This window comes from Micromys minutus (genome assembly GCF_963924665.1).
Source record: "Micromys minutus genome assembly, chromosome: 12".
Taxonomy (NCBI): Eukaryota; Metazoa; Chordata; class Mammalia; order Rodentia; family Muridae; genus Micromys; species Micromys minutus.
Genome location: NC_137981.1, coordinates 30,581,315 through 30,603,993, shown reverse-complemented (window position 1 = coordinate 30,603,993; position 22,679 = coordinate 30,581,315). Strand labels below are relative to the sequence as shown.

General features: G+C 45.3%; 1 protein-coding gene across 1 annotated transcript in view; it reads left to right on the top strand.

The window, feature by feature from the left end:
- ERC2 (ELKS/RAB6-interacting/CAST family member 2) overlaps positions 1-22,679 on the top strand; it is a gene marked incomplete at its 5' end in the record, with an annotated part of 796,341 nt that overhangs the window by 723,553 nt on the left and 50,109 nt on the right. The gene's annotated exons all lie outside the window — the stretch shown is intronic.

Below are 22,679 nucleotides of genomic sequence, written 5' to 3'. Positions count from 1 at the left end.
TTTATCTGATCCAGCTTTGGGGCTCTGCCCTGGCACAGAGCTCTCTGCACTTAAGACCTCACTTTCACAAGTCTAGGTCTCAGAAAGTGGTAGACAGGAGGTCACACAAGACAATCAGTTCCACATAAAAGAAGAGGAGAAGAATAAAAGATTTCCAGCAATTTCCATTTGCTCTGTCCAAGAATATTTGCTTAACGAACAAGTAAACACCAATATCAACAACAACAACAACAAAAAAAAAAAGGAAAACCTATCTAGGAAAATTTTCCCTTAGACATTATCCAAATATGGAAAAGGAAGAAAATGTTGGCACCCATTTCCTGGAGACAGTCTGCCTTCTGATGATTTAGAAGCTTGTGCATAGGAGGAGACCTCAAAGCCCATTTCCACAGTGACATACTTCCTCTAACAAGGCCACACCTCTTAATAGTGCCACTTCTCAAGGGCCAAGCATTCAAACATATGAGTCTATGAGGACCAAACCTATTCAAACAACCACATACACATGTATGCGCATGTGTGTGCATATCAGTCTACACATGTGTGCACATGTGCACAGAGGGCAGAGAACAACTATGGGTGGTGTTCCTACATAGCTAGAATTTTTTATGTGGTCTTTGGAGTTTGAATTTGGGTTCTTTGCTTGGAAGACAAGCACTTTAGTGTCTGAGTTATGTTTTTAGCCCACTATTTTTAATTAGTATTTTTAGTTAGCATACAAAATTATGGGGTTCGTTTTGACTTATCCTTACATTTATTGTATTTGCTCACATGCTCTCCTTCTCCTTTCACTGATCTATTTCCTTATCCTACCTTCTGCTTTTATGTAACATGCAGGTGCATATGTTCATGTATGAATATATATAAGTCTAGGTTATAAAATGAGAGAAAGTGTGCAATATTTAATCTCCTGAGCCTGGCTTATTTCACTTAACATAATGTGACCTGCGGTTTCATTCTTTTTTCTGCAAATGATGTGATTTCTTTTGTATGGCTGAGCAAAACGTCACAGTGTTATATAGGCCATGTTCCCTTATTACATTTATTGATGCACATCTAGGGAGGCCCCGTATCCTAGTCATTGTGAATAGAGATATTTTTAAAATGGGTTCTTTTGGTAGTATACTCGGAAGTTACATAGCTGGTCTATATGGTGGTTCTATTTTTAGGAGTTTTGTTTATGCCTTTCTTTATGAACCTTAATCTTATTTCCATGGTTGTTCCACAGGCTTATAATTCCCACTAGTACATAAATGGTTCTCTTGCCCAGTACCTGTGCTAGCATCTCTTTGCATTAATCCCCCTAGTGATAACATCCTGACTACAGTGAGATTCAATGTTTTTTCCTAAGATTTATTTTGTGTTGTGTATGTTGTTGTTGTGTGTAGTTATATGCAAGGTGTATTTAGGTGCCCCTGGAGGCTGGAAGAGGCCATAAGATCCCATGGAGTTTCAGGTGGTACTGAGCTGCCCTACATGGGTGCTGGGAACCAAATTCTAGTCCTCTAGAAGAGCAGCAACTTCCCTTAACTACTGAACCTATTCTCCAATCCAATGGGATTGAACCTCAATGAAGTTTTAATTTTCACTTATCCTATTCACTAAAGGCACTGGAAGAAAAAAAAATTCCAATGTTTATTGACCATTACATTTTTCCATTACAGACACACATGCACATAGAAGACATATACACAATCACATGTGTGTACATGCACATATACACATGCACATATGTCACACATATACATGGACATATAACACATGCATGTATATATAATACACATGTACATGGAACATACATATACATACACATAGAACATACATACAAATGCACACATAACACACATGCACATATAATACACATACTTGCACATATAATACAAATATATATAACACATACATGCACATATAACAATACATATTCACACACAACACATTTTCAATTTCTTTGTGGATTGATTGGGTGATCTGTTGTATTTTATTTTTTAGTCTTTGATTTTGAGAGTTTCTATAATCTAGGAATTACCCTCCTGTCACATGAAGAGTTGACAAAAATCTCTGGAGGCTGTTGCTTCTCTGTTTTGCTGTGCATAGCCTTTTAATTTCTTGTAATCCTGTTTGTCAGTTTTTTGGATTCCCCTTGGCTGTACCTGTCTGCTGAAGTTCTCTCCCTATCTTTCCCTCCAGCACTCTCAGATTTTCGGGTCTTAGCATTAAGGCCTTTGATCCAGTTCTAATTGATTTTGTCCAGACTCAGAGATACAGATCAAATTTCACTCACCTATATGGAAGAGACCCAGTTTTGTCAGCTCCATCTGGTGAAGAGACTGTCTTTCCTCTGAAAATGAAGCAGGCTATACAGAGATGCATGCCTTATGAAAACGCTTGCTTAAATTTAAAGATTCAAAATATAACCATCCACGAATGAGTTAGTAGAATATTGACTGTGTTAGAGACATGCACAAACATGATGTTCCTTGGTGTAATGTGTATGTAACCCTTAGGATAGGGGAAGGGCATGAAAATAAAGATGGTGGAGGAAGACTTAAAGTGCAGTCTGTTTCTTATTTTTAGTAGAGCAGATGTGAAGGGATTATGACAAAATGTTAAGCTTTATTCTACTGGATGATGGGAACATAGGTGTTTGGGATATTATTTTTCACTTTATTCAACATATTTGAAACATTTTTCATTAAAACTTTAAATAAATACAACTGGGCTGCTTAGTACAGAGAAGAAATGGTAAAGTAACAAACTCACATCACTTCTCTTCCAGAAGGGAAAGGGCTAGGGAGCTCAGTTAGAAAGTTTAGATCATAAGGACTCTGCCAGAGTCGCAAAGCTGTTTAGTGGAAGAGAACAGCTATAGAACTTAGAGTTGTGTCAAGTGTGCTAAAGAAATTCACAGTGACAGACTAGATCCCAGCTTTGTCACCTGTTCAGCTTTGTTTCTGTGCTTGTGAAGGTTTCCCATGGGGTATGCTCAAAAACGGCATTTGTACTGGGACAGTCTGGGACATTAATGCACATTTATACTATAATCTAAGCTCCTGGGGCCTGGGGAGATGGTTCAGAGTGCCTGGTTTCTAATCCCCAAAACTTACTTTAAAATTGGAGTAAGTGGCAGAGACAGGAGAATGGCTGAGTCTTTGGGACTGCTTGCTTAGATCCAGATTCAGGGGAGAAACCCTGTATCAAGAGAATAAGATTGTGCATGATAAACCAGGACACCTGACTGATGCCCTTGTCTGGTCTCTACATGCACACATCACCATACATACACATATACACATATAACACAGACACACAGGCACATAGAAGACATATACACAATCACATGTGTGTACATGCACATATACACATGCACATATGTCACACATATACATGGACATATAACACATGCATGTATATATAATACACATGCACATGGAACATACATATACATACACATAGAACATACATACAAATGCACACATAACACACATGCACATATAATACACATACTTGCACATATAATACAAATATATATAACACATACATGCACATATAACAATACATATTCACATATAACACATATGCACATATATACACTCATTTAGCACTATGGTTTTATGAAGAATATTTCTGTATACACTGTGGCTAGAATCTGCTTTGGTCTTAGACAGAGGTGATTTATTATTTAAGATTGGGCTCAATGGGTAAAGGTACCTGCCCCAAGCCTAATGATCCAACTTCAATCTTCAGACTCCATATGGTTGAAGGAGACAACTTGACATCAAAACTATGATTCATATGCATGTGATTATAACATATGCATGTACATGTATGTATTATTGCACACAAAATATATAAATGAATGTTAATCTTAAAAGAAATTATTGGGTATTGGAGACATGGTGCAGCAGTTAAGCGCACTGTCTGCTCTTCCAGAGGACCTGAATTCAATTCCCAGCACACAGATGATAGTAAACATATATCTATATGACTCCAGTTCTAGGAGATAAGACATCCCCCCCCCCACTCTCTGGCCTCAGCAGGCACCAGGCATGCACATGGTACACAGATATACATACCTACATACACATAAAATTTGACAAAAAAGAAACTAACATAGAAAACATAGAAATGGGTCCATAGGCTGCCCTGCATATGGCTGCCCAGAACTTCTCGGAAGCACACCAAGGCCAGGATTCCTTCTACATCTTAGAAGAACGTTGAGGCCTCTGTTTCCCCCTTGTATGAACAAGTTGTTCTCTTCCCTTGGTCCCTCCCACTTTGTCCTCTCTCTTTGGGGCATTAATCCACCTCCCCTTGATTACTTGTTCTTTGACTGTCTCTGACCTCTGCTCCTTCTCCCACCAGGCTTTTTGGGGTACACCAGCATGTTTCCAGGTTAGGCCTACAGTGGAGACCTCTGAGTGAACCATGGCAGTGCCTTTGAGCTCCCACACTTCTGTCAGGAAGCCCAGCTCCCAGGGCTGCAGGCTGAAGGGAAAGCCTTTCTTTTCTTTCTCCCAGTGTGCCTTGTGATTTTTGTTCTGTGGTTCTGCCCCGCTTCACTTTGTTTATCGGCATCAAAGCTGAACCCAGCTGGGTTTGTTTGTAGAGCCTTTATTTCCATGAAACCTGCAGATTTTTCTAGGTCAGGCTGTGTTCTTAATAATCAAGAAGGTAGTCACTCCCAGGGCTACAGAGGAAGGACTGGGAGTCCAAAAGACCTCAGAGCCGTAGCATGTTCACTAGCCTTATCCTTGGCCCTAACAGCTAATAACAGCATCCAACTAGTCTATTGCCTTCCAAGTTGCTGTGCCTCACAAGGAATTCATACAGAAATCTTTTATTTTTTTTTTTTAAAAACTTCATGACTAATTTCTTATTAGCCAATATTAATTGTGTGTAATAATGGATCTCATTATGACATTTTCATGCATGGTTATAATATGTTGCATCCATTCCCTGTTGCTTTCTCTTAGGTCTTGCCTATGATTTTTGAGTAAACACAACAGACCGCATGCCTAAGAGCTTACTTTAAAGGCTAGAACCCCAGAAAAACCAAACAACTAAGAGTGTAGGTATTGGAGTTTTTCTTTGTAACTTATAACTGGACCCCTTAGTTGGACACTTAAGACCTACTAAGCATTTGGCCACATTGTCAAGTAGCTTCTTGGAGCTCATCTAAGTGAATGAAGTCACAGTTCAGCAGTAGTAAGCGGCCCTTTAACCTGTTGGGACACTGGGTATGGTGGGTAGGGGTGGGGGGCAATTTGAAATCACCAGCCCTAAAGCAGGAGGAGCTGAGACCCTCATGGAGGTTCCTTTTAGAATTGTCATTTCTAAAGTGGGTCAGTCATCTTTCCAAAATGCTTCCCAGTAGACGGGACAAAACAGACTAGAGAACATTCTGGGTCTTTTTCTAGAGCAAAGCTGAGAACCTGGGCAGAGCAGGTGGCAGGCTCTCCGGCACCACAGGGGTTGAAGGAGCAGCCAGCCAGAAAGAAGCCAGCGTCCACCCAAGTGTCTCTCACTTCCCACCAAACAGACTGACATCCATCAGGCTCCCTGAACAGCCGAGACAAGGCCATATTTGGATTTGTAACTCCCGGGGTGTGCTACAGGAAGGTCTGGTTCTCGTTGTCCATTGACTCTGAGATAAAATCTGGGCCTCTGCTTAGCTTAAGACAAGCCATTCATCTGAATACCCTCCCTCTCAGGACTGGACTGGACTGCCCAAGTGCTATGCGGGTGATTCCAATTTGCTTGGGGGAGATATCTTGTCAATCTTCCCAAGAGTTGTGGCTGTCTGTCTTTTGTTAAACTCCATCTCTACCAAGCTCTAAGTGTCTCATGCCAAAAAAAAAAAAAAAAAAAAAAAAAAAAAAAAAAAACCACAGCAGAAGCAAATGAACTGAAGGCCCTAGAGCCCCCTCATTCAATAGGAAGGTGGAAGAAATGTGGTAATAGAAGCTCCCTTAAATGAGGATTCTGCAAGGAGGTGTCTGCCTTTTTTCTCAGTCCCAGCAAGGCAAGGGTGGAGCCGGGAGGTAAGCCCAGGATACCTGGTTCTTCAGCACAAAGATCAGATATGCTTTTATGGCCTGGATAAACCAGGCATGGCTCTGAGGGACTCATGCTTGGTAATTCACTGTGTCTCTAGACAGAGTTCAGGGAGTGGGTACTGGTTTCACTTCCACTTTACAGATGGGGAATGAGTCTGCAGAGCCACAGAGCTAAGTAGCAGGCCCAGCTTGAAGCAGCAGTCACTGGTCTCCAGCGCATCAGCTCTTATCCTGTAGGCTGCATTGGGTTCTCTGAGGCTGCCAGTGCTGAAGCAGTGTGCTGTTACAGGAGCCCCTCTCTGGAGTTGGTATAGAGCCCCTTACAGGTTTACAATGACAAAAGCAAGGGCTTAGGTGACACTCCGAGAGTTGCGTTACTAAAAAGTAGAGGAGCCAAGAGTCTAGCCCAGGAGGTCTTGAGAGCCTAGAAGGGACCCCTATGTCTTTAGGGAGGGGCAGGAGTGGGGTGTGATTGGATTTGCTAGTGAGGGCTCCTATTAAAACATACTACTGCCCTTTGAAAGCCACAAGGGAAACAGGCTATCCCTGGATGCTTAGGAAGAGCAGGGACTCTCCCGTCACCTCACCTGAGCTGAGCACATTTCCCAGCTTTTAACACCACCCTGGTACCAAGCACAGTACCAGCATTCAATTGTACCTAGAAGATTATTAGAGAAACAGATACTTCCTGGTATATCCTTGGCCACTATCTTTTTGATTTAGCTGTAAGGATGTCTCTCATGGTCTTGGTCACCATAGCATAATAACAATCGTAAACTCAATACAATAATGATACCAAGTCAATAACTTGATGTTACTTACTATGTTCATACTCTGTGCTAAACAGTCCCATATTTTTGATCAATAAAACTTTATTATTCCTATCTTGTCAGGTAGGGCAAGCATAGACGAAACAACCTGCAGAGAGCTACTTGGCTGGCAAGTGTTTAGTCACTTTTTTCTAATCAGGGCTTCCTCTCCAAAGCCCCATGCTAGGTTGCAATATGCTAGGAAATTGAGACAGAGATGATGAATGGACTTCCATGCCCCTCTGTTACATGTTACAAAGTTAAACTGTGTGCTCAGGATACACCTGTCCCCCGCTTTAACTAGCTCTTTCAAGTCCAGCTCAACAAGTTCTCCTGTAGACAAGGACAGGCCTGCGTGGAGCACAGCAGAACTGTTGAACGGAGTCCTAAAGAGGCACATGATAAAAAGGCAGTCGGCAGTTTGGACCAACTTTAAAAACTTTTGAATTGGGAATCAATCCACTCTGCAGAATCAAGTCATTGAGATAGATCAATCATTCCTAAAGAATCTACCTCATGGGATCGCTTGTGGATATAGCGTCTCTCCCCCTACCCCTTGGGTCCTTGAGAACCCGCAACCTAAGTTGCTATAGACCAGCTTTCACTCCTGTTCTGGCCGTGGGTTGGTGCTCAGATAGATAGAGTTGCTTCTCTAAGAAGAGAATCAACCGGCATATCCATCTATAGATGCATCTTGACTGCCTAGAGGTTCAGGGCACTGTTTTACAGGGGAGAATCTGCCTTCTGCCCTCATAGGGCAGAGACAGTGTACCAGGGAAAGTTTCTGTGAACCTATAGCTTACTGTTAACTCCAAATAGGGAGTAACTGAGTGTGGTTTCTAAAACACTTCCACATGCAGCACACCTTTTTGCCTGAGAAATGTTTATATGATCTCAGGAATATAGATATATGGAATAGGTATATAAATCAGATATATGCTGATAATAAATCACAATAAAATGTATTTTAAAAGAGCGATACACAAATAACATCACTACTCATTAGAGATGAAAGCAGATTTGCATACCAATGAGACGTATTTTTACAAAGAGACTTAAATTGTGGCTGAACACCGGATTCTGCAGGAAACAGAGTATCTTCAACATTTTTCAGAGTCAATCTATAATTTGACTTTATAATCATGAGTTTCAAGACAACCACCTTGCATAAATATGCAGCACAAAATAGCAGAGAGGTGTTTAGGACCATTTCAGAAATTGCTGGAAATTCTGTCCTAATCTCAAACGGAAATTCAGTTAGTGACTTTTTTTTTTCTAATCTAAACTTACATCAGCAACTCCAACATCAATTTTTTAAAAACCAAACATTCTACCACAATACAGTTCAAAGATATACTGTCATACAGTCTAAAGAAGGATGTGGGGAAAACCATGATTTTTCCTTCTTAAGCTGCCAGCTTTCTATAAGAACAGAAGACTCTGTGCAGTCGGTAGAAGCACTGTAGTCAGAGCATACAGGAATCTCAGGTCTGAGCCAAGGTGTTTCCAGAAACTGGGGGTGTCGTCATCATCAGGAAAGACCCAGAACAAAGGCAGGGCAGTCACGGGAGACAGCAGGGATAAACACTGCCAGAAGAGTAGGTATACACTTGATTGTTGTTGTTGTTGTTGTTGCAGAAGTGAAAAACCTTCTACCACTGTAAAATATTTCAAGCTCCCTGTGTTCAGTTGTATGGCCCCATGTGGGGTTGCAACCCATAGGTTAAGTAGCTGGATGATGGAGGCCAAGCTGAGAGAGAGAGAGAGAATGAGAGAGAGAGAAAGAGAGAGAGAGAGAGACAGAGACAGAGACAGAGACAGAGACAGAGACAGAGGCAAAAGAGAAGCTTAGAGAGAACCTTGGTGCAGTTTCAGGACTGGACAGTGTTCAGGCCAATTGGAGTGTCCGAGGGGACAGATGAATTCCATGGGTTTCCTGCCTCTTCACTCTAGTGAAGACTCATGCATGGGTGCCTTCTTCCTGATGACAGAGTTCTCCTTGGGGCAGGAAGGAAGCATTATCTGCTGACTCTTCTCCTGTCATTGGCAGAAAGTTAGGACAAAGGCTATTCCTTGTGAATTCAAGCTCACAAAAACTTCTCAGAGGCTTTGGACCCTTTTCCAAGAAAGCATACTTAGTGCATGAAGTATTACAAATCATTTCTTCAAGAGCCTGTCCCGGAACTTGTGGACCGACGGTCCAAAACCTCTGGTTGTTTCGCCCTCACCTTGACTCCCACTTGGAGATCGTGCTGACCACAGATACGAAATTCACTTTGTAGGGACCCCAGCATTCTTCCTGGGCATTCGGACTCCCCTAAGTTAATCAGCCACCAGAGGCGTCGCTGCCTCAAAGAAGTTAAGTCCATAACTCACCTGGATGGATGACAGACATACGCCCCGCCCCTTTCCTCCACAGGCTGGGTATATTTTTAGATGTGTGATTCTCTTTCTCAGGTACTTCACTCTGTTGAGGAAGTCTCGGTGGGAAGAGTGGGGCTCGGCTGTGAGGAAAGGGAAAGACAGGCAGTAAAGAGATGCCTCATTTCTCCACTGACTGATTCAGCCTAAAACCAATTCCTTTGAGGGCTAACAGTATGACTCACACTTGGAAAGGAAATGTGGGACTCACACAAGTCCCCCAGAGCTGCCTCCTTAACCCTGGCATCACCCAACATCCGAACAGTGTGCCCCTTTCCTCCTCACCTCCCTCTTCCCACAGTCAGTGGCTTCCTAGAATCCTCCTCATCTGCCCAGATGCCTGCTGCCTGGGCTGTCTGTGACAGCTCCGCTTTCTGCCAGAAATTCCCTTCTGCCAGACAAATGCCAGTATTTATTCATTACCTCATCGGAACCCTCCTTCCAGCACCACCTGCTCAGTGAGGCCTCTTTTACCTGCCCTATTTAGCCCCTCCCCTTGGATTAAGTGCTACCTGCCTTTATCAAGAGCCAGAAGCTGTGTGCTTGACTCCTGGTTTTGTTTATAAACCCTACACAGTCCAGCACGTGAGCTGCTTTGTGCCTACAAGAGTACTCCATTCCTGTACTTGGGGCATTCAGTCAGTATTTTTAAAGAAATTTTAATTATATTTATTTTATTATATGTGTGTGTGTGTGTGTGTGTGTGTGTGTGTGTGTGAGAGAGAGAGAGAGAGAGAGAGAGAGAGAAATAGGGGTGAGACATATGACCCATGGTGACCTTGTGAAGGTCAGAGGACAATGGACAACAAGCAGACGTTGGTTTCTTCTTACACCTTTTCACCCTGTGGGACTTGGGGATCTACCACAGGGCAGCTGGCTTGGCAGTGGGGACCTTTACACACTAAGCCATCTCACCAGCCCTTACGCAGTATGTTATGAATCGTGGGCTGGCAGTGCTCCAGTTTAACGAAGAAGAGCACCTCTAGGGTCATCTGCATGCATGGAGTCAGTCAACAGATTGTCTTCCAAAGCACAAGCAAATCGCAGACCCAGAGAAATGAGAACGCCACATTTGCCAAGTTCTTGGATTCCACTTCGGCCCGCACCCTTATGAAAGCAATTAGCACCTTTGATTCAGAGAAATGATTCCAGCGCTCTCCTGGGACCCGGTAGCAATCCGAGGCTCCTTCATCCAGTCATTCCCAAAAGAAATGAATTCAACATCTTCTAGTCACCAGAACTCGGGGGTCGAGGGTTCACTGACCCTGAAAAGCCATTATTGTTGTTTGTGGCTTAAAACGGGTTTCTTGCTCTCAGATTTTTTTTTTTTTTTTTTTTTTTTTTTTTTTTTTTTTTAAGCAAAATGATAGTTTTCATTCTTAGGGCCTCTGGCAGTGCTGTGGTTCCTCGGATACAGCCCTGAGGTATCCCTCTAGAAAACAACCTGCCCTGGCCACTGCTCGGAAGCAGGTGTGAATATACCCAACCTCGGTGTCAAAGCCCTTCTTTTTCTCTGGAGCATTAGTTTTGGGTCCTCTTCCTATGCCCGAGAGGCTAGAGACTCTCTCATTCAGAACCTTTACCACTGCCATGGAGATTCTAAATGAAGAGTTGCAGCTTAGCATGGAATGTGTAGATACTTGAAGCGGGATTTAAAGGACATTCCGACTCCGTAGAACTGTAACAGTATATTGCCTGAGAGCAGGGAGCAGCCGAGGAGAAGGCATCCTGTGCTAGCCCCCAGCCGGCTGCTCCTCAGTGCAAATGAGGTTAAGTCATGCTCAGCGACGGAGCATGTCACAGGGGGAGGACGTGTTCTGTTGAGGAGCCCCTATACGCGTACTTGTTTTGCTAGCTGGAAGAGTGAATCATTTCAGCCACGCACACCAGCTGCAGCCTGTGGAAGTAAACCATCGGCTTTCCCACAGCATGCGCTGTATATTTCATTGTTAGAGCTTTGCGTTTTGACAGGTAGTTCTTATCCTTCTGGAAAGAGAGGTCTGAAGCCAGCAGCTGGAGAAAGACCCGGCAGGGCCTGCTGTCTAAATTGAGAGCAAGCATGTGCAGGGAAACCTCATTATAACGTGACCTGTTATTACGTGGATTTTGATATCCCACGGGGCAAATATGTCTCCCAGCATAGAAGAACTCCATGCTGCAGATGCCTGCTGTAACTTGTCTAACCCAGAATACAACCTTGTCCTTGAAACCAGTATGATAAAAGGTTTGTCATTTGCATTTTTGAGGGTTTTTTTTTTTTCAGATTAAAAACCACACCGAGTACACATCCTGACACACACACACTCATACACATGCACTCACACACACACACACAAAGCAGGCACATATGCTTGTAAGTCATACTATGTACAGAGGCAGATGAAAACTTCTGTGGTATGTGATGTATTTTGTGTTCAATGACGACCCTTCTGTAATAGAACTTGCTGTGGAGGAGACAATGTAGTTTTGTTTTTATTTTTGCTTTTTTTTTTTGTTTTGTCTTTTGTTTTTTGTAAAATTATCCCCCACTCCTAGCTCCTTCTATTCTTTACACCGTGACTTGATAGCTGTTTCTATTAAGAGGTTGGACTCAGTTTTCCCTCTGCTTGAGTCTATACTTCCTTGAGACAGTGACCTAGAGAAGGCACTGGAAATGAAAGCATGGGGCCCCAAGAGCCCCATGATCTCTCCTCCTGTCTTCGTTTCTCAGAACCCTGTCTTGTTGTGTGAAAGCAAACCCAGGCTAGGCACAAATAAGAGAATTTGTCCCAGCTAGCCAACTCCCAAAACATGTGAGATAGTCAAGGCAAAATTAGCCACCTCATCAACATGCACGGGAACCTGAGTTAGCCCAGCCAAGACTAGACCAAGCAGCCTACTGACCAAGACTCGTTATCAACAACAACTGCATAAACCTTTAATCCAGTAAGTTGTGGGAAAGGCTTGTTACACATCCTGGCTAACTAATACAGGAGGGCTGTCTATATGAAAGTAAAGCCATAAGGGAAAGAAGCCAGGGCTGTGCCTACTTTACTTAGGACTTGAATTCTTGGGAGTGGCACTAGCAAGGGTGGATACGGGAAGCCCATCTGAAGGACCCTGGCAGAGGTCACAGGACAGGTGCTGGGGACTCAAATACATCTGACCAGGAGTGAGCAAAGCTCCCGGTCTGCTGCCGCTGGGGAACCCTATTCATCCCTGTTAACACCTGCTGCTTATCAACCTAGTGGTGACCTTCAGGCCATTGGAGGGGGACGCTGGAGGACACCTCCCTTATCTTCCCAATTTCAAGGCCCGACATATAGTAAGCACTAACAGAAGCTGGCCTTGATAAAGCTCTAACTTCGAAGGCTTGCCTCCATTCTTTCTTTCCTAGGCCTGGGAGCAGGTCGAAGCTTTTGTTACTGATCCTCTCTTAATGGCCCATGGCCACCGCCCAGTGGGTTCCTCTCCCAGGCTGCAGGATGAATTCCTGCCTGGGCTCTGTTTAAGGATCCTCTGACTCATCCTGTGACCCAGAGGAAGTCTTTGGGCTTCTTGGCTCCCCTTCTCACTGTTGAGAAATTCCTCTGGTTTGGGCTTCCCACCAACCCACCTTCAAGGGCCAGTGCTGCGGCCAGCCTGCTGTGTGCCAGTGTTGATGGAGCACCCAGAGGGATGAGGTGGCCAGGGAGCACATGCTGCATTTGAGACTCTGCCCTGATGAGCTAACAGTTCCTCCTGTGCCCGGGGAACCAAAAACTGCAGGCACTTTATGAGGATGTGGCCCTGTTATAGCTGCCCCTCCCCCTGCCCTTTTATTAGTAGGTATTATTCAGTGCTGGCCTTCTCCTTTCAACTGACATAAATTTTCTTTGACTCTACTTGGATTGTTTTCTCCCCCCCTCTCTCTCTCTCTCCCCCTCTCTGACCCCCCCCCCTCTCTCTCTCTCTGTGTGTGTGTGTGTGTGTGTGTGTGTGTGTGTGTCTTAGTGAGGGTGGGTGAATTTTAGGATTAAAAAGTAGCAACCATTGGGAAAGCAAGCTTGTCTTGAATTTCACAGCAGTTCATGAACTTCAGGAAATCTGAACACACAGCATGCAATTAAGAGCAGGAGGGGATTTTTTTTTTCTTTGAGCAATTGTGAAAGAGAAGGTGGTCTTCAGAGAGTGGCTCTACGAGACCTCAGAGGCCTCTGGGGCCTGGGAAGTGGCTGTCGGTAAATAGTCTATTTGGCAGCCAGAACCTGATTTGTCTTTTGATCTCCTATCAGCCTGAGTTATCTAGGATGGAAGCGTGGCATGTCTCCCCTCTGCACACGGACACAATGGTCCTAGAGCTCTCAGTAAGCTGAGGAAAAGGCCCAGGGACCCAGAAAGGGACCTTTCCCTCCTGGGAGTCTTTCCCTCAGCCTTGCAAGATGCTGTATGACTAACCATTGTCACCAGTTCAAGGTGCCAAAGACAGGAAAGTGAGAGATGAGAAGTTGGAGGAAGACAGAAGCCATGGCCAGAGAGAGCTTGAAGGGTGGGGTGGGCACATAAGCTAGACTGGCAACTGGATAGTCAGGTAGGTGGGAGGCTTGCTAACAACTCCTTCATCTCCCATTTTGGCTCAGAACCCAAAAGAAAGGTGGGGATTTTGTACTTCAGTCTCCATATCATACTAAGAAGCCAGGGACTAGAGGCATACCAATGTTCAGCTCACAAGCTGTCTAGGTTCTATCACCAAAAGAACACTGCCCTGGGGCCTGGCTTTCACTTCTCTCAATACGTACCATAGCATCACAGTTCCCTGCCATGGGGGAGTCTAGGTTTCAACCATGCCGATATAGAACGATGATGCAGGATGCTATAGGATAGGGTTGGAGTGGCATGAACTTGTCGGCTTCAGGGGTAGGGTTTGAGGGGGGATCATATAAAAGTAAGTGAAAGAAGCCTTTGCGTCTCCAAGAGCTTAGTTTGAGTCTGGTTCAGTTACAGCTGTGTGGTCTTCAAATCACCCCTAGAGTTTTTTAGACCTCAGGTTCATTCCTCTGTCAAAAGACCTCTGCTTGGGGTCAGAAATGAAGCAGTTTGGTACGTGACAGGCAGCCCAGGCTTGGCTTGCAGCTCCAGCCATAGGCAGTCATTTCCTATTCTTCTGACCTTCCTTTGCAGCTGGATTCTCCTGGGGGTAGGCGAGCTTTTCGTGAAGCTCCTTTTTCTTCCCTTGTGCTGAGCCCTGGGTAGAGACTGAGGGGCCCTTGGGTCAAAGCTGTCTGGAGGATGGATGGAGCTAGTGGGGATACCCTTGGGCCAGGGCTCATGCCCTACATACAGAAACAGAAGTAACATGTCTGAGGAGCCCAGGTATGTACAGGTGCATCGTATAGTGTCTTCTAGCAAAGCCACTCAGGATGGTTGTATATTGACCACTCAGACTGTTGTTTCAGCGTCCAAAGTTCTAGGTATAACAGTTCAGGTCCCCTGGAAACTCGAGGCAGATTGGACTCTGTTTGCTAAGCATCTCTACTACCACACAGGTTGCTACACTTCGGGGGTGATGCAGCTTCCTCTAGGTCCTTTCTCTAAACTGTGAGCCCACAGAACGTGCAGTCCCCTATCCCCAACTTTTATCTAACCCTCAAGGCATATACACAGAATCCAGAACCAGCAAAGTCTTCTGTCTATGATTTGCTCCTATGCCCAGGACTAAGAGGACAGGAGATTCGAACCACAGCTCTGGTTCCTCCTAAGGCTGCAGGCATCTTCCTTGGCATTCTGGTTTGGAGTCATCCCCCTCCTCTCCTGTGTTTTATGACTGGAATTTCTTCTCCTTGGAAAAGGTCCAGCCCTTCCAAAGGCCATGAGACTTCTTCACAGATGAAATTCTGATTCAGGGGAGTATTCATGATGATTCTGGCAAAGGAACATTCTGATAGATTACATCAGGAACTTGAGAGAAATGGCCGCCGCCACAGGATGTGGATAAAGCTTGAGGTATTGGGATGTTTAGATCCAGTGTTCTTACCATAGAGCTATGGAGGCCCCAGCTTTTGCTTGACAGACAAAACTATATCAGTTAGATGGGGATATCTGAACTGATGGGAGAAATCTATGCACAGCTCTCGGCCTGTCGAAGAATTGTAAGGAGCTGCCCATCACAGCAGTAACTGTTAACTGTTAAGGAGGCAGTGTTGAGCTAGGACGGAATGCTGGAAAGAACATAAATGAGTCTGTCCTCCCATTTCTAATATGCCCCTTGTATTAATTAACCAGCCTCTGCTGGTGACAACAACGCATGGTACATTGAACACACAGGTCAAAAGTTAGCTGCCTTCTCTTTTCAGAGAGCGGGGAAGTCAAGTCAGACCACCCACGAGTAAGGAAACCATGGGCCTTCTTCCTCACTGCCAAAAGCTGGTTGACAGACTCATGACTTAGACTGTGGTGTGCACCAGACATCCTCTCCCCTCTTCCACTGTGACACTTAGGTAGACAGGAAGACAGAAACAGAGGGCTTAGGAAGGTCCAGAGTCTTCCAGCTACCCTTCCTCCCCATTCATGGCGTGCCTCCAGCAGGCCTAACATTGCCGCTGAGCCCATCCGGCAGCCCCCAGTGTCCTGACTCTCCAGCATCTGTTGCTCTTCACTGCGCCCTTCCAGATGCAGAGGCATGTGAGGAATTGAGTGAATCGTAAAGTTCGACGAGCATCTTAATGGCTGACATTTATTGAGTGCCTGCTGCTGCCCAGCTCTGTGCAGAAAGCCTCCTCCCAGGCAGCTCTCGGGTAGTCCTGTCTGTGCAGCCATACTAACACCCGTGCCCATTGGACAGATGAGCCAACTGAGGCCCAGAGAAAAGGAAGTACTTATAGGTAACAAGCAATAGTGATAAGTGTAGGTCTGTCCAATGTCCAAACCTGTTCCTCACCATGAATCATATCCTGTGATTCTATAATGTCCCAGAGGTCTTTACTTTGAGACAAGGGAGTCGGTGGAGAAGTCGGTGTGGCAAGAAGCTGGGTAGTCAGCTGGTGTTTGCCAGTACAGCCTGCTTTGGGTACTGTTTGTTCCCTTTCTTGAGCCTCAGAGAAGTTAATCAACGTGATCAAAGTCACGCCTGCTATATATAAAAGGAATTTTCATAGGCCCACACAAACAGGGCACTTTGTGGCATAATGGGTGGGCTTTGACATTAGAAAGCAGAAGTTTAAACCTAACCCACCCTCCCCTGAGTGACTTTAGGCCAGTCATTTCACCCCAATCAGACTCCATGTTACTATCTTAGTAATGAGAATAGTGACTCCTCCCTCTACAGGGCTGTTGGTACTGGTTGTCACATTCACGGTGTTTCCTGTGGCAGCTGGTGTGGAGTGACTGCTCAACTTATTGTTTTCCAGACAACTTCAAATACCCCAACTCAAGTGTCAAAAAAAAAAAAAAAAAAAAAAAAAAGAAAAGAAAAGAAAAGAAAAGAAAATAGCCAATGGAGTAATTGAAGCATGGGCTTAAATGCCAGCATAGCAGTTGGAAGGACGGACATGAGGCAAGCCCATTAGCAGGAACGATGCTCCCTCGGCAATAGAATCTACACTTTAGGTTCCCAGCCTCTTCCTGGCTCTGGATGAACACCTCACCCACTGCTGACCAGAGGCCCAGGTCCATGTGAACCGGTGACAAAACCTGCCTGGCCTCCCCACCCTCCAAGTCAGTTCTGAAGCACTGCCAGGAGGGAGCCATAAAAGGCTAGGCTCCCTGGCTGCAGCCTTTGTTCTTCTGAGCTGGAATGTCTCACAGTGACAGGCAGCGAGGAAAAGCCCCTTCAGTGTCCCTGTGCCACCTCCCTTCAGCAGCTCTGTCAGTCTCGCCTTCCTGGGTTGCACACCCCGCTGGCCAATGGCCCGGAGATCAGTTCTCCAGGCTTAGAGGGAGGGACCACCTGAATTTCCACCTACTGGGTGGCCAGCTGCTGACATTATCTCTTGGGAAAGGAAGAGACCTGGGGAAACAATAGCCAGGACGCCACTGTGGACTTGTGTGTTTTGAGGGATCAGCCTATCAACTCTCAAGCCTTAGAGGTCATTAACTGAGGCCCTACTATGTGTGTAGCGGTGGTGGTAGTGTTTGAGTTTGTGGATTTTATTATTATTCAGATGTGCGGAGGCCCAACACACTCGAAGACAACCAGGACCGCTGAAAAGATACTTTGTTCTTCAAAGTCTCAAGAGGAGGAGCCTCAGCATGGGGTGCAGGGGCCACCTGGGAAGGGCCAATGATCAGAAGGCAGAGGGAGCCAGGAAAAACATGGCAAGAACCTTTGTAGTGGTTTCTGTAGGGCTGGCAAGCTAAGCCAAGGATTAACTCATTTGAATAGTTTCATGGCCTCTTCAGGCATCTAGTACCTGGCCCAAGGTCACTAGGAGAGGGAAAAATTGTGCTCTGGGTGTAAGAGCCCTGCAGAGCTCCTTCTCCCCCAAAAGAAATGTCTTAGGTATGGGCTGTGGGTGGATAGGCTACCTGAATCAAGTCGACTCTAGGAATTGGTTACTCCTTAAGGCAGTTAGTTTCTCTAGCCACTAAAGCTTCAGATACTATATCATCCAAATAGAAAGGTATATAGTAAAGCTAGGTCCTGGGTCCCTAGGACACAAAACGCACCAGTTCCCTATCTCAAAAAGCTTTCCTCTCAGCAAGGAAGGAAACAGCAAACTGCTGAGCATTTTCAACTGTGCTGAAGGATCACACTGGAAACAGTTATTCCTGGTGATATGAGAAAAGCCTTCAGCTCTAAGTGAGGATGGAGCTCAGAACACCCTTTTACTGATGCTGGTTAAAGTCGACTGAATTCAGAGCTGGAACATGTCAAAAACAAGGGAAACCCAAAGCAATGAATGGTTGCAAGGGGAAAAGGCCAGCATGGAGAAAGGGCAGAGACAAAAGGGAAGCACCAAGGTCTGGAATTTTCCTTGAACTTCCTAATCACCTTCAAGGCCTGGTGGCTTATCTGACCATAGGCCATCTGTTCTGCCCTGGAGTTAGAGTGTGGTATTGGCAGGACCCTTTGAAACCTTTGAACGCAGGGCTTCATAATGGCTGCCCCTGCCCCTGTCAGTATCAGCATCCCTGTGCCACCTTCTGTGCTCACCTTCTGGTCCCAGACCATTTGGGAACCATCTGGAAGTCATTATGAAAATCAAGCTTGGTTGCAGCATCAGCAAGTGGGGGAATCTGTAACTGGGAGAAAAGACTGGGACTTTGCTTCTGACCACTCTCTCCCTGGGTTCCTTGTGGGATCTGTCCCAGCCTTCCCTGTTGTCACATAGGAACAGGGTACAGAGCAGCAAGCATCTCTGTCAGGAGTAAATTAAGTGGGGGTGGGGCTGGTGGAGGGAGATTGGCATCAAGGCATTAGTCCTCGGGAGGAAAAAGATGGCTCTCTGCGTAGGAGAAATGAAGCCACCATTTAAAAAGCATCTCCCAGGAGGCTTGCTGATTGTATGTGTCTTTCTGTCCCCAGACTGAGACCACAAGAGAATGATAATCAAGCCCAATTAATTACTTGTCGTGTCATTTCTTTTGAAAAAGATGAATAGTGAAGTGTTTTTAAATTCTTTGCCTAATTGAAATCAGTGTTTATATGATTTGCCAAAGTTTTTTTTTTTTTAATGTGTGTGTGACAGGCTGAAAATGTTAGCTTAAGGAGAGGTTCAGGCATAGCAGATGCAAAAACATCGAAAACCATTCAACTAATTTAATTGTCAGGTTGTGCCAAAAATGCTAACATGATATCTTTGAAGAGTAATTAGTACAAAGAATATCCTCAAAGAGAACTATTTCCACACGTCTGGCTCATATCTCCCCCTCCCTGGCTTCCTCCCCCTCCCCCGCCCTGTTGGCAGAGCCCCATGTGCTCCGTCCATCCCTCCACTCAGCCACTAGCTCGTTCTGCTGTTTTTTCAGCCACCAAACCTGATCATCCTATGGACATTAACTCTAATTCCTTCTTTAGATGTAGTCCAAGATATTCATGGAAGAATTCTTAATCCTCTGTCGCTACCAAATATGGTCTTTGCTAGTGTCTGCTGGACCCGGTAAGTTGGGACATCCTTGCTCACTTCACTCAGAGACAAGAGCACCTGTTCTCACAAAAGGAGAATGAATTTGAGGTTCAGGTGCTAGTTCCTGGAAGCAAGTCCAGAGGCTAGGGTTAGCTCCTCTCCTCAGACATATTCCCCGGAGAAAGGACAAACAGTGAGGGAAATGGAACCCCCACATTCTGTTTACCACTCTAAAAGGATGAGAAGCATTGAGCAGCATCTTCATGAGCAGCATTCACAGTGATCAGTACAGTATCTCTGTCTGCCTCCTGGACCACAGGCGATGGACAGCTTACCCCATCATCTGCAGCTTTGGGTATCGACAGATCTACCGACGCTCCAAAGCCCCCTCCTCAACGTCCCTCTGCCTTTCTCATATCACTTCACACATGTACAGGCACACATGGGCATATGCACACACAGGCACACACTTGTACACTTGCACACACACACACACCAGAGAGAATACACATTTATCTCGTTTCCATGTCTGTCAACCCTCATGGGCACAGATCTCATTTTCTAGGTACCTGGCCCACAGCAGATACTTGGTAACAGTTTGTCAAGATGACACGTGGAGATTCGAAGATTCATAAAATTACCCACACAGCAACATCCCTGTTAAGAGCAGCCATCAGGAAAAAGGGAATATCTGTTAGCCACGGACTAGTTAGCCATTATGAGGCTTTTGCATTTAAAGAAATGGATGCTATGTCCTGGCCCTGTGGCTGGATACCCTGTGCCATTCTGCCTGACACAACTAAATGGCCTGTAGCCTCACCCACCCTGTCATCAGCTTTCACCAGCTGAGCTATCACCAGGGACTCTTGGCCACCAGTTGCTAAGGCAAGAGGTAGAGGCAAGCCTTGCTGGTATCTGGGAAAGAACATTCTTGGCGGCCAGATGCGGTCCACGGAAGGCCCTGAGAAAGTGTATCTGCTGTGTATTTTCGCCATATAATAGTGAGTGCAGGCAGAGTGGTCATACTGTGTGAGTTAAGGGGGAGCCAGGGCCAGATAGCACGAGACACCTGTGGCCTCGATAAAGCAAGTGGCATAGTACAAGTCATTTAAGAAAGAAAGCAGATTTTTGCCACAAACTAACATCATTTTGATGAGATTTCTCTGGCTTATTTGAGACTAGTTAGGAGAACTACACACACACACACACACACACACACACACACACACAGGAAGGTTTTTGAAATAATCTAGAAAACAGACCCCAGAGGGGGCCCAGCAAACAGCAGTAACAGAGAGGGGAAGTAGACAGACCTGTAGCTGTAGCAGAGAACTCGTAATTTGAAAGGAGAGGTTGTGTGAGAGAAAGCTAAGTCAAAACCCAGGATGGTGGTGCACACTTTTAACCCATCTCTCAGGAGGAAGATGCTGATGGAGTTCTATGAGTTCAAGACCAGTCTGGTTTCATGAGGGGTGTTGCAGTGATCTCCATAGGACACCCTTACAAGAAACTCTGGGCTGGGGATAGTCAGGGAGTCAAAGTGAGACATTTGCATTCCGGGAAGCTGGCTGACATCTGGTTGCTGTGCACACCTTGGTATCTTCCCACTCCGTGGGTCCCTGCTATGTGACCTCGCTGGTCTAGAACAGCAGCACAGCTGCACTGACTCACCCTGCAGGGCAGCTGTGCTCACGTGCGGTTCTTCATCTGGAGAGAAAGAACAATTCTCCGCCGGTAAGAGTTCATCGTGGCAAAAATGTACCTGGCCAGTGGGGCCTCCGTACGTGTAGTGAGCCGAATATGGATTCGACTGAGCTATAAAATAAAATAATAACTATTTTAATATACGGTATCTTCCTGCCAAGGCAGCTGAAGAGCAGGCTAGGAGCAATAAAATTAGTCCAGAGAAAAATGAAAAGAGCACCAAACCCAGCCACCTTTAAAAAGAAACAGACTAGAAGGCCCGAGAAGGGAAGCCATCACCATTCGAGAAACCCACCAGATAGTGATAAAACAGGAGGGAGGGAAGGGCCGGAAGGAAATTTTCCAGGCTGCTGTCTGTTATTCCACTAATCACCGAGTGACCTCATCCTGCCTATGGCTTCATGTCCTATCCAGGACTGATGTCTCTAGGGTTCCCAGTCAGGGCACCAGACCCACATCCATTGCTTGCCTTCACATCCTCTTTTCAGATGTACTGCGCCCCTGAAACACCTCTGACCCCCATCACATCTTCAGTCTCCTCCCATCAGCCTACCACTGTCTCTTTCCTACTATCCTCCTGCCTCCCACCAGCTCCTGCTACACCCATCCCCCAGCAGGGTCCTTCGAAGTTTACCTCTGTCCTGTCTGGATCCTTGGTAAAGGATCAAGCTGTGAAACAAATGTCACATCAAGCTCTCCATGAGAACTCTCCAACAGAACTTCATTTTATTTAGATAAAATCCAAGTGATTTGCCAGAGCATTCAAGTCCTACAGACTGGGGCAGACCCACCTCTCCAACCATGCCCCATGCTGATCCACCTTACTACTGGTTAGCCTTCACCCACACTCTTCTCACCTCTGAGCCTTTGCAGGGACAAGTCCACAGCTTGGACTGTGTTCCCAAGATACAAACTTGGTAGTTCCAGTCACCTTCTCCTGCCCGACTAGTTGGCTAATTCCATCTCCAAGTAAGCACTCCACATCATATTATCCTGAACCTTTGTTTTGTGGCAGTGGTGACTGTAGAAACTGGTCTTGATTATATACCTATATATTGTCTCTCTTCCCACAATATACAAGCACCATATAAATGGAGACTTGGTTTTTCTTTGGACTTCCAGTATGTAGAATATGTTTCACCACACACACACACACACACACACACACACACACACACACACACAGTGCATTTACACGTGCCTGAAATTGTTGATGTAACAAGAAATGTTAGTTAGCTAATTACCACCTCTCTAATGTATACAGGATACCTGCTTATTTTGTTCTTAAATCAAATGGAATCTGACCCTGAGTAGGTGCTTCAACTTTTCTTCATAGTGAATAAATGAGTTTGATCCTTCCTGGAGCCTACTTTTCCCCTGGGAGCGTCTGGGTTTCCCCATAGCCATGCACTTAGTATGTAGTGAGGCTGGGATTTCAGCCCGTGCAGTCACAAAAGAGTGCTTGCTGTTAACACACAGTGGAGGCTTTAGGAATGGATATCATAGTATCAAAGTCAAGAGTGCCTACCTGATTCCAAAGCTAGAAAGTTTAGGCCTAGGACATTGCTCTCAGAGATTTCTGCTCCTCGCTGGATACAGGGATTTTATTTGAGCCTTATGAAGAGATGTGGAATTTAACAGAAATACCCGGAACAGGAGGCTTCACA